Here is a 15,537-nt window from a genome sequence, read left to right as displayed (position 1 = left end):
CGTGCCAACCTTGGCCCCGACGTTCTTTTGCTACCAAACCACTGTCCGTCCATATGATCCGGTTGACCTCCCCGCTTTCAAATCCTCTGTTGGGAGCTGCTGGTACGTCCCCATCGTTTTTCCCATTTGACAACTAACTCCGTTTCCATCGTTGCAGTTCGATGTTCGAAACCTACCTCACTCGCTTTCTTGCCACTCGCCCTCTTGACGTTGATCTTCGACACATTTCTTATTCTAGTCCAATGTGTGTGCCAGCTGTTGACTACTTTCCGAGCTGCAAAATGAAGAAGATATGTGAAGATCAACTTTTCTTATGACATTCCATTTTCTCTTTTCCTTATCCAAGGACAAGCATTTCTTTTCCATTTCACACTCCAAAATGCCTTCTTAGGGCCTTAGCACTTCGAGAGGGCTAGGACGGTTGATCTATTATTCCTACATGGGATATGAACTTTTTGGCCTACCATTTCTTTTTATTTTAAGGTGATTGGAGGGCTTTTCATGCATGCATTTAATGAATTCGTCTTCTTTGGCCCCTCCCCCTCCTCTCTCTCTCTCTCTCTCTCTCTCTCTCTCTCTCGGTAGGCCACATGAATGAAATTCATCTTGTTCTTCTAGCACATAAGCTATTATGACTGTTTAGTGCGTTGCTTGGCTACTTGGATGGTGGCTCACGACGATTGATCCCTCCTTGGAGTGTAGAATTAGGGCAAGGTGCCCCTCAATAGGCTCAAATGGTTGGGTGAGTGGGTGTGAGTTTTTTTAAATATTTTTTTCTTCCATGTTGGACCACTCCCTCAAGACCCTTGGAACTAGAACGGGATCTTGTTTTTTTCAAGGGATTAGAATGCATGGAATGATGACTTCTCTCCTTATTACCACCTAAATACATAAAATGATGCCATGTGTCCTCTTCTAACTGTTCTATTCTTACCAGGAGGCTCCAAAATCTCTACTACCCTAAGATTGCCCTATATGTTCTTGCATGATTACCTTTGTGTAGTCTTTATTACTATGTTAGAGCTTTCTCTCTTTCATTTTTGTGTTCGGATTTAGGAATTATTTCACGTTTGGTAAAGAAACTTTAGCAAGGCTAGAGGATACAAAACTTGTCTCTTTGTTCTTTTGGACATCTATTTTCCCTACTATTATGCTTTTTGTTTCGACCTTCAATCTATCTTCCAAATTCATACCGTGCCTCTTTTGGGATATATTGCTTAGCCATTGGAGTAGCTATTGCTTTATCATGCTCCGCCCTATTGTTCCATTTTGATCTTGTCATCAACTAGTCCCCACTTCATTTCTTTATTGGTTGACTCTATCAATTTAACGTTTCCGAGCTTTAAGAATTATGTTCAAGAAGAGCATAAGTCAAAACTTGCAACGGTTATTACTTGTGCATTTTATGCATTCACAAGTAAAATTCACAATAAGTTATTTTTATTTTGAAAGGATAGGCTTTTTGTAGCTAGTAGTCTCTAGGGAGTCCTTTTAAGGTTGGCAAGCTTGCTACTCTTGTAAATTCTTTTGTGATTAGCTTCCATGTTTATGATGTGCTATATATTGAATGTGTATAATAGGTGCTTCCATTGAGAATGTTGCATGCATGAAGTTATTGCTAGCGAGGGATTGCATATTCATGTAATTATGCAACTATTTATGCGATTTGCTTTCGTGGACACCCTTTGCATAAAATTATTCATGCAATGACGATAACACCTTGTCATTCAAGAAAAATGAGAAATTGGCTACATCTCATAATGACAATTATTGCTAGTAAGTGGCCAAATACTATTGATAACAAGTAAAGAATCGTTGAGAAAGCTCAATATACTAGCGGTAATTGTTAGTAGTATTGGTAATCAAATTTGATGAAAATTTGCCAGATGATGATAACATAATTGTTAGCATTTTTACCATCGATACTTATACCTTTACCACTAGTAATGCCCCTTTTATATGAAAAAATTATTTAATTATCAATGGCACTATTATGCCACTTCCATATAAACAAACCTCTTATGTAATTTTAATTGCTTTCATTTGAGTGGTTATTCTTCTTTCCTATCATTAGCCCCACATCAGGGCTGAGCACACGGATTAGTCCTCGGCCCTTGTGCTTACAATGCACAAGAGCTAGATGGGACCGTGGACTCTCTTGAAGAGGGAAGTGGCTTTTATTGTTTTTTTTTCATGCGTTCTATCTCGTGTTTCCCTAACACATAGATTTTTTGTATGCAAATATTGAATCCAATTTTCACTTTCACATAGTTTTTCTAGAAGATGGAAGGTTCTATTGGCACTAAGTGTAAACATTCATTAACATCAAAGAAAAGCAACTTGTTAATTAGGTGCTTTGAGAGCCATTATTAGACCAAATAAATAGCTTGCAAGAGAGAGATGGAGACCATGATAGAAAGCACAGACAGGTTACGTAGTTTCAAGATAAAGATTTTATAGAGCACAAAGCCAATGCTAGAGTAAGATACCTTAACCTATGAGATTTCCAACATGGTGGATTGGGAGTTAGGGCATTTATCTAGCTTGAATCACTGTGTAGTCTCGACGGTGACTCACGTGTCATGGGGATCTTGAAGGAATGCTGATGGAGCCTCTACCCCAAGTTACTTCCTTGTGAGAGTAATGCAAGCACGAGCCGTCCACTTATGTCATGCAAGCAACTTCTGAATTATTGCAGTGTGTTATCCATGAGAGAAAGAGGGAAGGGGGAGAGGGGAGAAGAGAGGGGAGAAAGGAGGGAGAAGAGGAAGGGAAGTGGAGGCAGTGATGCCAATGGAGTATGTAGTGCCTAGCCTCCACCTTACTGTCAAAGAAAGGCTCTCACTAAGAATGCCTTCTGTTCTGCTTAATTGACCTTGAGAAGCTAGATGAGACAAAGTTGCATGTAGCCTACTGCCTTCGGGTGGAGAAGGCTCGACGGTTCGACTGCAACCTCAAGAACAAAGACCTTGCAGAGGGCGATCTTGCACTCCTCTACAGTGTTTACAATACCAAGTGCAAGCTCAAGTATTGAGGCATGGGTCCCTACTGCGTGGTTGAGATCACTCCACAAGGGGCATGCCGAATAGCCACTGTTGATGGAGTAGAAATGGAAGGCTACCTTGGCGCGAGCAAATTGAAGAGATATAATGGACCACTCACGCTGCCTACCCTTCAAGCCATCCAAAGAGAAAAAGAACTCAAGGTCGAGGTAGCCCAGATGAAATGCCAAGCCATCGAAGAAGCCATGATACGTAACGCCAAGCTCAGACAGCGTAAGCAAATGGCATTACTTAAGGCAACACTTGACCTAGGACTGATGGAGGAACTAATGGTAGAACCAGCTAGGTTGCATGTTCAATTGTAGGGTCCGGGCTTGCGCATCCGAGCACTCATAAATCTCAGAGCGAGCCACAAATTACCCTCCCACGATGTTGCTATAGTTTCATTGAGGAAATGAGTTCCTCGATCGCTAACTAGCTCTAAGGGACATTCAAACCGCGTGATAACTTGCTCGTATAAGAATATAGCGGTGGATCTCACATTTGCCTTCACGACGGTGGCTCTCCCTTCTACCCACTTGGTGAAGTAATATTTGTGGCCAAGATAATCTATTTGGCTCCAGTTCCTTTAGCCACTGGGCTTATAGGTCCAATAAAATCTATGCCCCTTGGGCTAATTGGTTAATATTCCAGTTAAGGGCATCATGTCCACCTTATGTGGGATTTGCACACACTGGCAGGGGTCGCACCGGTTGATAAATTCGCATGCGTCTCCGAAGAGAGTCAGCCACCAAAGGCTAGCCTGGAGCACCTTACGTGTTGTAACATTAGTGGCAAAATGCCCTCCCGCAATTCCAGATGGGCTTCTTCAAGCACCTCAATGTATTTGTGCTTGCATACGTGATGCCGTCCTTGCCCATGCGGTATAGTTGGCTTGCAATTAGCTGATATGGCGCCATGTTCGTAATGAGTTTGTTGGCTCTGGTCTTTCTTGAGAGCTTGGCCCAGGGGTAAGCCATTGGCTAGGTAGTGACCGATCTTGGCGGCCCATTCAGGGATGATTTCGATGAGGGAAGCATCGGGGGGGTCATCTTCGACTACTGTTGGAGCTTCGCCATTTGGGATTCTTGAGAGGTGGTCGGCTAGGAGATGGGTCTTCCCTTTATGCACGACTGTGAAGTCAAACTCCAAGAGGATTAGCATCCACCTGGTGATGCATCCCATCATGCATGGCTTGTTGACCAAGTATAGAAGTGCTTCGTGGTCCACAAAGAAGATGAACTTGTTGGCCAACAAGTAATGCCTGAACTTCTTGACTGCTTGACCTCGGCCTCATTCAGTTGCTGACTCACAAAGTACGCCGGGTAGTCCAGGTTATGCTCTCCTGGTTGGGCTGACACACACCCGATATCAAAATTGAAGGCATCTCTATATGAATGTGGAATATTAGATTCTAGTCCAGTGCTCTCAACACCGGTGCGGTGGCCAGGGCTAGTTTGAGGGTTTCAAAGGATTTCTAGCATTCCTCGGTCCACTCAAAGAATACTAACAGCTTGTATAATGGGCGGGCTATGTTTGTGTGGAACAAGATAAACCTTCTATAGTAGCATGTGTGGCCAGTAAATAGTTGTACTCCCTTGGCATTGGTGGGGGGCGGTAGCTCCAAGATGAGTTTGATTTTGTTGTGGTCCATGGAAATACCATTTCGGGACACTATGTGGTTGAGAATCAGATCATGCTTAACCCAGAATTGGCACTTAAGGGGGTTCAAGGATATACGGTACGACCGGCACTTTTTCAGGACGAGTCTTAGGTATTTCAAGTGATCATCCCACGTCGAGCTCACGCATATGTCATCCAAGAAGACTTCCATGAAGTCCCTCAAGTACTCCTTGAAGACAGTGATCATCATCTGTTGGAAGGTGGCAAGTGCATTGGTCAACCCAAATATCATTACTCTAGCCGCATACCCACCCCACTCGATTGCGAAGGCTGTTTTGTGTTGATCCTGCGAAGCGGTGGACACTTGGTTGTATCTAGAGAATTCGTCTAGGAAGCTATAGACTTCCTTTCCGGCTACCCTTTCCAAGACATGTTCCGTGAATGGAAAGGGGTAGTGGTCGCGCCTGGTGGCAGTGAACTTTTTCAAGTCCATGCATACTCGAATCTTTTCATTCTTCTTACCGGATCCCTTTCCTCTACCTTACATGGACTCAATGCTTGATGAAGTGGTGGGTCATGAGGCATACTCATTTTTGGAACCCAATCGGTATGCTTGATCTCATAGATGAATCCTGCATCTATGAGTTTTTGGATTTCCTCCTCACATTGAGCACATATTTGGGATTCATAGAGTAGGACATTGTCGTACCGCCCTGGCATCGTCCATCATGGGTATCGTGTGTTGCACAACTTCAACGAGCACCCTCTCATATCGATGTATTTTCAGGCCATACAATCCTTGTATTCTTGTAGGAGAGCTGTTAGAGCATTCTCCTCATTGGGGGGGAGATCATCGGTGACGAACATAGGTTAGGGGTCCTGCCCTTCTAGAGCCAGGTTTACCTCCTTGACTGGGGCTGGACCGTCATATCCTTGGGAGCACCCGTCTTCCTGAGATCTCTTGGCTTGTTGGTATAAGATTGATCGTGTAGGCCTTGTAGGGGGCTGGTACCTGTCGTAGGTCTTCCTTCTCTTCACCTTCCTCTTCTATTTCTTCAGGAGGAGTGGTCCTCTTGGCCTTAGCCGAGCTTTTGGATAACTGGAGTTTCGGACGTGAAGGGGGCTCTTTCATTGCACTTATAGAGCCAACTGGGGAGCTTACCTTGCTCACCCTGGCTCCCCAATTGGAAGAGAACTCATGGTGGGTGGTAGTGGTGCCAATGTATGCTAGTTAGTGGAGGTCTGATTTGACCCTTGCTGTCCCTTTGCTCACCTCGTAGGGTTTGAGCATGTTAAACATCCTAAGGGGAACCACTGGCGTTGTTTTCTCGAGCTCGCAGGTTGTAATTTGGAACCCTATTCTCTCTGGAAAATCAATGTTGGCCAGGATGTGCATCCAGTTCTGAGAAAATTCTAGCTCGGGAAGAGGTGCATACCAAAATTCATCGGACTCTTTTTCATCCTCTTCCCTCTCAGAGTGTTGGAACACCTTCAGGGATGCTATTCGAATGGTTGTGTCATATTCCATAGCGAAAAGGTGTCCTGACAATGGGTGGGCCTTGTAGGTACGCAAGTCCACTCGCATGATTTGTTCCTCGTGCCGCGGAGATAGATGTTATCGGTACGCCAGTCGCGTATGAGCTTGGACATTCGTAAGAAGGGTTTGGCTAAGATAGCTTCATATCCCAGCTACTAGGTGAAGTTCATGACTACAAACCTGATGGGGTATTTGAATTCGAATACTTTAATGTTAATACCAATGAGGACTCCCAAGGGTTCTGCAGTTCCGCCATCAGCCAACTTCATCACTAGATGGGTTTACTCGAGTGTCGATTTTCCCCACTTTACCCAGCATTCCTTGGTACAGACGCTGACTCCCGCTCCCCCATCCAAGATGGCATCAACCTTTTGGTGCTGATAGGTTATGGGGATAGCTGCGTTCGTGTCATCATGCTCGAAGTATTGGCCCAACTTATTGATGGGAACCTTGGGTAAGTTCTGCCCCTCTTCTGGCGATTGGTCGATCTTAGGGCTAATAAGGCCTGGGGCAAGAATTGTCCATTCATCCAATTCGATAGGTCTCGCCAAAGGATGGGATTCCCTCTCAACGGGGGGGCGATCAGAATTTTTACCTCAGTCAAAAGGAAGGCAACCAACCCAGTGCTTTCGCAAGGTTCCTGTGAGGACTCCCTTTCCACTGATAGCAGGTCCTCGAAACCATAAGGATCTCCTTCTTCCTGTAGGTTTTGCAATACTGGGTCCTCTTGGAACATTCGCTGCATCAAATCTGGAGTCTTTGATTTATCGAAGCTGAAATGTTCCTCTTCTTCTACCCTTTCCAGCACCCTAAGCACCCTTGCTCCTCGGTGGTTAGTCAAGTGGGTTGGGTGGATGGTATCTGACCCTCTACTTGCCTTGAGTCTATGCTCGAACTTTTCCAGGCAATCCCATGCCAAGTTTTGAGCCTCTATTACATATTGTTTCTCTAGGACTAGGTTCGAATAGGCTTCCTTATATGGGGGTGGGGGTGCGAGGCCTTGGGCCTGCACTGACTTGTGTACATTAGTGTGGTGGTAACCATTGTAAATTGCATTAATTAATTGAATCAGTGATTTCAACAACAAAAAAGAGTGTGCATGCCCGCTCGTCTGCGTGCCTTGCCTCTAGCCTAACTTTGATAGCAAACCTAGTATGGTGCCTTAGATTGCATGAAGACCTTATTTGCCTTCTTCTTCATTTTGTTATTGCCCTGTTGTGTGTGCACTTTGCTTCTTTCTTCACCTTTACTCGAGCTATTGTTGCATGTTGACAATACCTCAAATATTCCATGAGCTCCATCACATAGAAGCTCATGTGAGTCTTTAAACCTTCTTCATCTTAGCCACCAATGACTGTCATGCTTCACCTAAGCTCCTTTGGATCCTTGCTTGAGGTAAATAGATTTTTGACATAGCTTCTTGCTTGAAAGCTTGAGCCACTTCCTTCTTAAATTGAGATTCCAAGCACTTCTATTGGGCTCTCCTCTACTTGTTGGTAGCAAAACTTGGCCTTCTTTTACAGCTTGCTATTGTTCGACTCTCCCTTCTTCACAATTAGTGTTTGCAAATCAACCTTGGATTGATTTTAAAACTACAAATATGTGGTAATGACAATGATGGCAAATTTAAATGTTGCAAAATTGGCCTTGGGTCATTTTCAAAGCTGCGAAATTGTGATGTTGACCATAATGGCCAATGATTACCAACTAATTTTAGGTCTATTTAAAAACTACTAGCATGTGGTGATGATCACAATGGCCAAACCTTGCAAATCAACTTCAAGCAAGTCCAACTAATAGAATGGTTTAGGATTTTTCATTTTTCTTGACCCATTAGTAGACCTAGTCAAACCCCCACTTGTGCAAGGTCCTTATTCAAGCAAGTTAACGAATACACAGGTAGGCATTTGATTTTTCTTGACACATTAACAACTGATAAGGCCCTCAATTCAGTAGGGTCCCTGTTCAAAGTGATTTTAATTAACAAAAATATGGGCATGTGATTTTTATTAATCCTTTATCAAACAATAACAATAATACATAGAACACAATGGGTCACTTAAAATTATAAAATATAGATTTGAAAGTTGAAATTGCAAATCAATGCTACATCTCGATTTGAAAACACACCCATACAGACACACACAGACGCACACACATTCATTCTAGGTATTACGAATGGACCCTTGGTTTTAAAACTAATAGCATGTAGTGATGACCGCGAGGCTAAACTTGCAAATTGATGTGGGGTTGATTTTGAAAATTGATAACATGTAGTGATGATCACAATGGCCAATCAACCTTGAAACTGAGAACATATGGTGATGATTACAATCGCTAGAGATTGCAAATCAACCTTGGGTTGATTTGAAAATTGAGAACATGTGCTGATGATTACAATGGCCAAAGATTGCAAATAAACCTTGGGCCGATTTCAAAGCTTAGAACATTTACATTGGTAATTGCTCATTTATGTTTAACTAACAAAAGAATATATTTTGAAACTCAAGAAGATGTCAATGGCCACAATGTCATAAGAAAACATGTTGAGGTTGAGTCAAATCGATTGTGGGTGGATTTGAAAATTGAGAGGATGTGCCCTGGTATAATGGGTGAGTACACACACAGAGGAATTCTAGAGATTACAAATCAACCTTTGGGTCGATTTAAAATGAAAAGTAATAACATACACTGATGACTACAATGGTTTGAGATTACAAAATGACCTTGGGTAAATTCAAAAATTGGTATCACACACACACACACACACACACACACACACACACATACACACAAATTCTAGTCCTTGCAAATCAACATTGCATCTATCTCAAAAATAGCAACATCTGGTAATGACCACAATGGCTAGATATTGCAAATCGACCTTAGAAAACATGTGGTGATGACCACGATGACCAAAAATTGCTAATCAACCTTGCACCAATTTGAAACCTAAGAAAGTGTGGTAATGAATACAATGGCCATACAAAATGCTTTGGATCAATTTGAAAATTGTGAAGACAAGTAACCTGACCCATCTACGATGGCTTAGAGACCCACTTCGCTGGGTCTCAATGTGGGATCTTAAAATGTCTTTGATTTCAAGAAATAAAATTTTAAGTTTTAGGCCCCTCCACTGTAGGCATCGCATCACTTGGCTCTATGCTCAGTCTAAACTATTCAACTAGATGAGCGGCCTTCTATTGTTGATCGAGGGGCAAAGCTCTCTCTCTCTCTCTTTCTCTTCTCTACCTCTTTGTCTCTCTCTACTTATATAGCGCATGCGCGCACACACACACACACACACACTCTTAGTGCACATATGATATTTTCCTCCCCATAACACACCCATGTGCTCTCTCTTTCTTGAGTGTCTTCCTCACATGCACACACACGATCTCTCAAACATAGGAGATCCGCCCCTCCCGTCTCTTACTCATGTACACTTACACACACATACATGCACACATCCTTTTTTGTTTGAGGATGGCAGCTTTCTGGATGGTCCATGAAGGATCGGGCAAAGATTTTGCCTGATTTTCTTGAAGGTGTAGCCTTGAGTTGGCATAAAATCTCTCTCTCTCTCTCTCTCTCTCTCTCTCTCTCACACACACACACACACACACACACACATTGATATATATAATCTCTCTTTGCCTGATTTTCTTGAAGGTGTAGCCTTGAGTTGGCATAAAATCTCTCTCTCTCTCTCTGTCTCTCTCTCACACACACACACACACACACACACATTGATATGTATAATCTCTCTCTCTCTCTCTCTCTCTCTCTCATTGTCCATGTGTTAATTTGCCATATATCATGCTTGGCCGCCATGTAGTTTCTTTGCATCGTTTCTTTGAGTTGCTTTAGCTTTGCACAGTCTGCCATATATAAACTAAACACAAAATGTAAAAAATATATAATATAGAATCTCTCTCTCTCTCTCTCTCTCTCTCTAAGGCCTCCAAAAAGGAAAGAAATTAAATATAAAGTATTTAAAAAAGGAATATGAGAAAAGGGATAGATCTTCCTAAACACGTCTTTTCAACCAATTTCAAACATTAAATCCAATGGTCCTGAGGGGAAGGCAATGACCCTTTTCACTACAATTCTCTCCCTCTCCCTCTCTCCCTATGTCCCTCTCTCTCCCTCTGTCCCTCTCCGTCTCCCCCTCTCCCTCTCCCTCTCTCTCTCTCTCTCTCTCCCTCCCTCCCTCTCTCTCTCTCTCTCTCTCTCTCTCTCTCTCTCTCTCTCCCTCTTCCCCCCTCCCTCTCTCTCTCTCTCTCTCTCTCTCCCCCCTGTCTGTCTGTCTGTCTGTCTCTCTCTCTCTCTCTCTCTCTCTCTCTCTCTATCTATCTATCTATCTATCTATCTCGACCCCCCCCACACACACACACACCTCGCTCTGCCTCTTGCCACGTGCTCTTTCTCTCTCTCTACACACACACGCGCACGTGCACGCGCACACACACACACACATATATTGCTCGCTCTGCCTCTTGCCACTTGCTCTCTCTCTCTCTCTCTCTCATTGTCCATGTGTTAATTTGCCATGTTTCATGCCTGGCCGCCATGTAATATTTTTGCATAGGGGTTCGTCGCCACACTATTTCTTTGAGTTGCTTCACCTTTGTACAATCTACCATATATAAACTGAACACAAAATGTAAAAAATATATAAATATTTTTTATATAATATAGTCTCTCTCTCTCTCTCTGAGGCCTCCAAAAAGAAAAATAAATAAATATAAATTATTTAAAAAAGCAAAATGATAAAGGGGATAGATCTTTCTGAACGCATGTCTTTTTAACCAATTTCAAACATTAAATCCAATGGTACGGAGGGGAAGGCAATGACCCTTTTCTCTACAATTCTTTCTCTCTCCTTGTCTTCCTCTCTCTCTCTCTCTCACTCTCTCTTCCCCCCCCCTCTCTCTCTCTCTCTCTCTCTCTCTCTCTCTCTCTCTCTCTCTCTCTATTTATTTATCTAGCTATCTATCTCTACTCCCCCACACACACAAATATACCCCTCGCTCTGCCTCTTGCCACTCTCTCTCTCTCTCTCTCTCTCTCTCATACTTCTCTCTCTCTCCCTCTGTCCCTCACCCCCCCTCTCTCTCTCTCTCTTCGTTTGTGTGTGTGTGTGTGTGTCTATGTGTCTCTCTCTATTCCTTTGTTCCTCCCCCGCCCCCCTCTCCCTCCCCCCTTGTGTGTAAGTCTCTCTCTCTCTCTCTCTCTCTCTCTCTCTCTCTTTCTCTCTCTTTCAATGTGTCTCTCTCTTCCTCTGTCCCTCCCTTGCCCCCCCTCTCTCTCTCTATGTGTGTGTGTGTGTGTGTGTGTGTGTGTGTGTGTGTGTGTCTCTCTCTCTCCCCTTATCTGCCACCTCCTCTGTCTGCGCAGGCTGTCAGATCGTTGCTGCTGCTTTGTTTGAACGTGCCACATGTCTTCAGTGGTGCGTGGGTGCATGCTTCTCGGCTGCTCGCCATTTGTCTACCGCCACGTGTGCAGACCAGCCCGCGCGTAATCCTACACTATGCTATTATTAGAAATGATGTTGTAGTTCATGCTCTAAGTACCTGTGTATTTGCAAGAGGACGACGAGGTTTTGCATAAAACATAAACTCATGATATCCGACACCTACAAAGGACTACTACTCATGCCTACGAGCCTTGTTGCAGTTTACAAAGGACTCAAGACAACTTGAAGGACTCTACAAACTCATACAACTTAGAGCAGATGCTTAGCTTAGAAACTACATAAAGATCTGATAACAAGGAGCAACTCTCATGCTATAAGACAGAGGCTTGAGGCCTGGGAAAAAAGAGTGAAGATAGTTGGACTGAGCTCTCTCTGTAGAAGACCATTGCTTCCATGATCACCTATGTGTCAAGAGCACATGCTGATGAGTAACTACCATGCAACGTCAGTTACTGAAGAATTGCCATGCATCCAAGCCTTGAAGGGCCGCACTAGCCGCGTGACTTACCATGCAAAGGTAACCAATCATCTCGCATGCCTTGCATGGTCCAATCAAATACCTCCAATAACAAGCATTCTTGAACCTTACAAAGATCAAGCCCCCCATGAGGCTTACTGCCAACAATCCCCCCTAGAAGCCGAATGGGGAGCAAACACAAAAAATTCGAGCCACACTCTACTCGAACATCTGAAAAGTATCTACCCACCACTAAGGGCCAAGATCACCAAAACAATTGCACGCTTACTAGAAGCCAGAGCAACTTTGACACATTGTCAGAGTACAAAAAATGCCCAATCATTGCACCAACAACAAAAGGAAGACATGAGCACTAGCATCGTGAATATCTGAAACATGGTCAATCTTACCAATAGATTGGACCATCTCAAACAATTGCCATTACAAGGCAATCCTAAAACGTGTTCCAAGATCTCAAAAGGCCCACTCATCTACATCACAACCCTTGACTATCACAAGTCCAGCAAGCCTCATTCGAACAAGACGCATCAAGGACCAAGACACAAAGATCCAATAGACAATCGCCTATACATGCATGTTCATTGCTCGATCAAAACGATCCAACCACTGCCTTAGTGGTTCCATTCTTGATGAAAACCACGAGCCTCCATTACATATTCTCAACAAGACAACTTTGCCAAACAACTTGCTTAATGGTGAATGTCCACCCAACAAACTGATGAGCCATACACGAAGTTTCCTGGCGCCAGAAATATGACCTCCATGAGACCATTTGAAACAATTGCATCGAAGCAGTTCTATAACGTGCCAAAACAATTTAGAACACTCACTCATGATCAACGGCTTTTGCGTCAACAAATCCAATGACCTCTGTGCCCAAAAAATAAATGACAACTATCGTCCTACTGTTTGCCAATTAAGAGAGGCATGACCAATCAAATGAAACAAACCATAGATCTTGTCGTTTGATGATGGCAATTAAGCTCGATTCAAATGATTTAGAGTTCGTAATTGTAGAATACACAGTACGATAAGGGACAATTGACTCCTTCTATTAAAAATGATAAGCCTCAACCCTACGGGGTTTGTTGGCTGATACAAAATGACTTGACTAAGACTAAGAACCCTATAGACTAGGCAACTAGCTACTTTACAAAGTACAGATCAAGGCTCGAAGCCTTCATGACAAAGAGAAGCCAGTAGAATGTCTTCATCCTTTATATATTGATGCGCTACACCACCATGGAGTTACGTGAAGGTAAGGTCAGCCTCCAGAGAGCTCTGAAGGGCCACTTGCCGCTTGTGGATCACTGAGGATCATAAGGAACCTTCTTGCAGTCATCAACAGCCAGTCCTGACTATTGCATGCCTCTGCCAACACTGTAGACCAATCTTGTAGAGCCACGTAGAATAGCTCTAGACATGAAGTCGCCCTAAAAGATCATCATGCTAACACCTCCCTTGATCTTATTGGACATCGTAGTCCTGAACAAAATCGAGGCATCAAAGCCTAGCAAAAGACTTGTTATTTAGGATAATTAGCTAAACACTAGCGTTGTAGCCAAAAGAGCTAGATCAACCATCCGAACACTACTCTAATCCGAAAACTTGCCGAACTTTTAAAAGGCCCACTCCTAATCTGGCATATTGTCTGAAACAAATCTAGCTATCTCACTTTGTCGAGGAGATTCATCAACTACACAAGCACTTATTTTTCCCCACTTTGCCTTCTCATCTTTTAGTTTCTTGTTGCAAAATCGCTCTATATGGCCAGGCTTTCCACAATAATAGCATGTGTGCTTATCTTTGCTTAGAGATCTTTTATCCTTCACTGCATACATGGTATCTCCGGTGAATGTACTTTCTTCATGCTTTTCCTCTGCCATAAGAAGTCCCACGTAGTCGATGAAATCCACCTCACATCATGACGTAAAATGCGCACTGTTTCAAAATATTTGGAGGGGAGGCTTTTCAAAAGAATTGCCTTATGATCTTCATCTTTTGTCTTTGATCCAAGATCCTGGAGCTACTTCAGCACTGACTGCATACGATTTAAAAAGGTGGCGAGATCCTCACTATCATCCATACGCAAGTCATATAACTATTGTTTCAAATTGGCTTTGGAATGGCCCATCTTCACCCTGAATAATGCCTCAAGAATTATTCAATTTGCTGCAGCAGCAGACTTCGACATTTCCAGGTGGTGAAAGTACTCCTCTCCCAAAGTGTGGCCCATCTTTCCCATGGCTTTATCACTCTACTTCATCCAAGCCCATTTCTCAGCTTCTCCTGAGGTCGGGGTTCTTTCTCCATGCCAGACACTATATCCCACAGTTCCTTCTGCATGTACCACAGTGAGCTGCCAACTAGCGAAATTTCTCCCATTAAACTTCACAAATGAGACCTCATATTTTGTCTTCTTTGCCGTCTCCATAAATACGTGAAATAAGACCTAATTGATCTTGGAAACAAGCTTCGGCCAACATACTGTTGCAAGCTTCAATGATAGATTCCTCACAAGCTCTCAAAGATTGACCGATAAACACACGATCTTTGATCTCAAAATTTCTCACGACGGAATTCTTCAAACTCTCTCAGGTGAACAGATCACCCGCTCTGATACCACTCATGGCAATTAAGCTCTATTCAAATAATTTAGAGTTTGTAATTGTAGAATACACAGTAGGATAAGAGACAATTGACTCCTTCTATTAAAAATGATAAGCCTCAACCCTACGGGGTTTGTTGGCTGATACAAAACGACTCGACTAAGACTAAGGACCCTATAGACTAAGTAGCTAGGCAACTAGCTGCTTTACAAAGTACAAACCAAGGCTCAAAGCCTTCACGACAAAGAGAAGCCAGTAGAACGTCTTCATCCTTTATATATTGATGTGCTACACCGCCATGCAGTTACATGAAGGTAAGGTCTCCAGAGAGCTCTAAAGGGCCACTTGCCGCTTGTGGATCACTGAGGATCATAAGGAACCTTCTTGCAGTCATCAACAGCCAGTCTTGACTATTGCATGCCTCTGCCAACATCGTAGACCAATCTTGTAGAGCCACGTAGAATAGCTCTAGACATGAAGTCGCCCTAAAAGATCATCATGCTAACATTTGATATGTGACCTCCTCAAGATCACTTGTAACAACTGCTTCCATGCAGTTCTTAAACATGACAAGAACTCTCGAAAAAACCCAATTTGACTTCGTTCATAAGACCAGCAGCTACCTCCTTATAGGTGAACAATTTGACGTCAATTGAAGCAAGGAAGCGCTATACTTTTGTGGCAAACCAGAGAACCTCAAGGTTGATGGGAACTAAATGAACCTTTGGCATCAACAAATATCGTCTACGACAAACAGCTGTATAGTATAT

The sequence above is a fragment of the Dipteris shenzhenensis genome, chromosome 20 (genome assembly GCF_047967505.1).
Source record: "Dipteris shenzhenensis isolate YYH24624 ecotype China chromosome 20, Dip_SZ_1.0, whole genome shotgun sequence".
Lineage (NCBI taxonomy): Eukaryota > Viridiplantae > Streptophyta > Polypodiopsida > Gleicheniales > Dipteridaceae > Dipteris > Dipteris shenzhenensis.
This window is presented reverse-complemented; position numbering follows the sequence as displayed.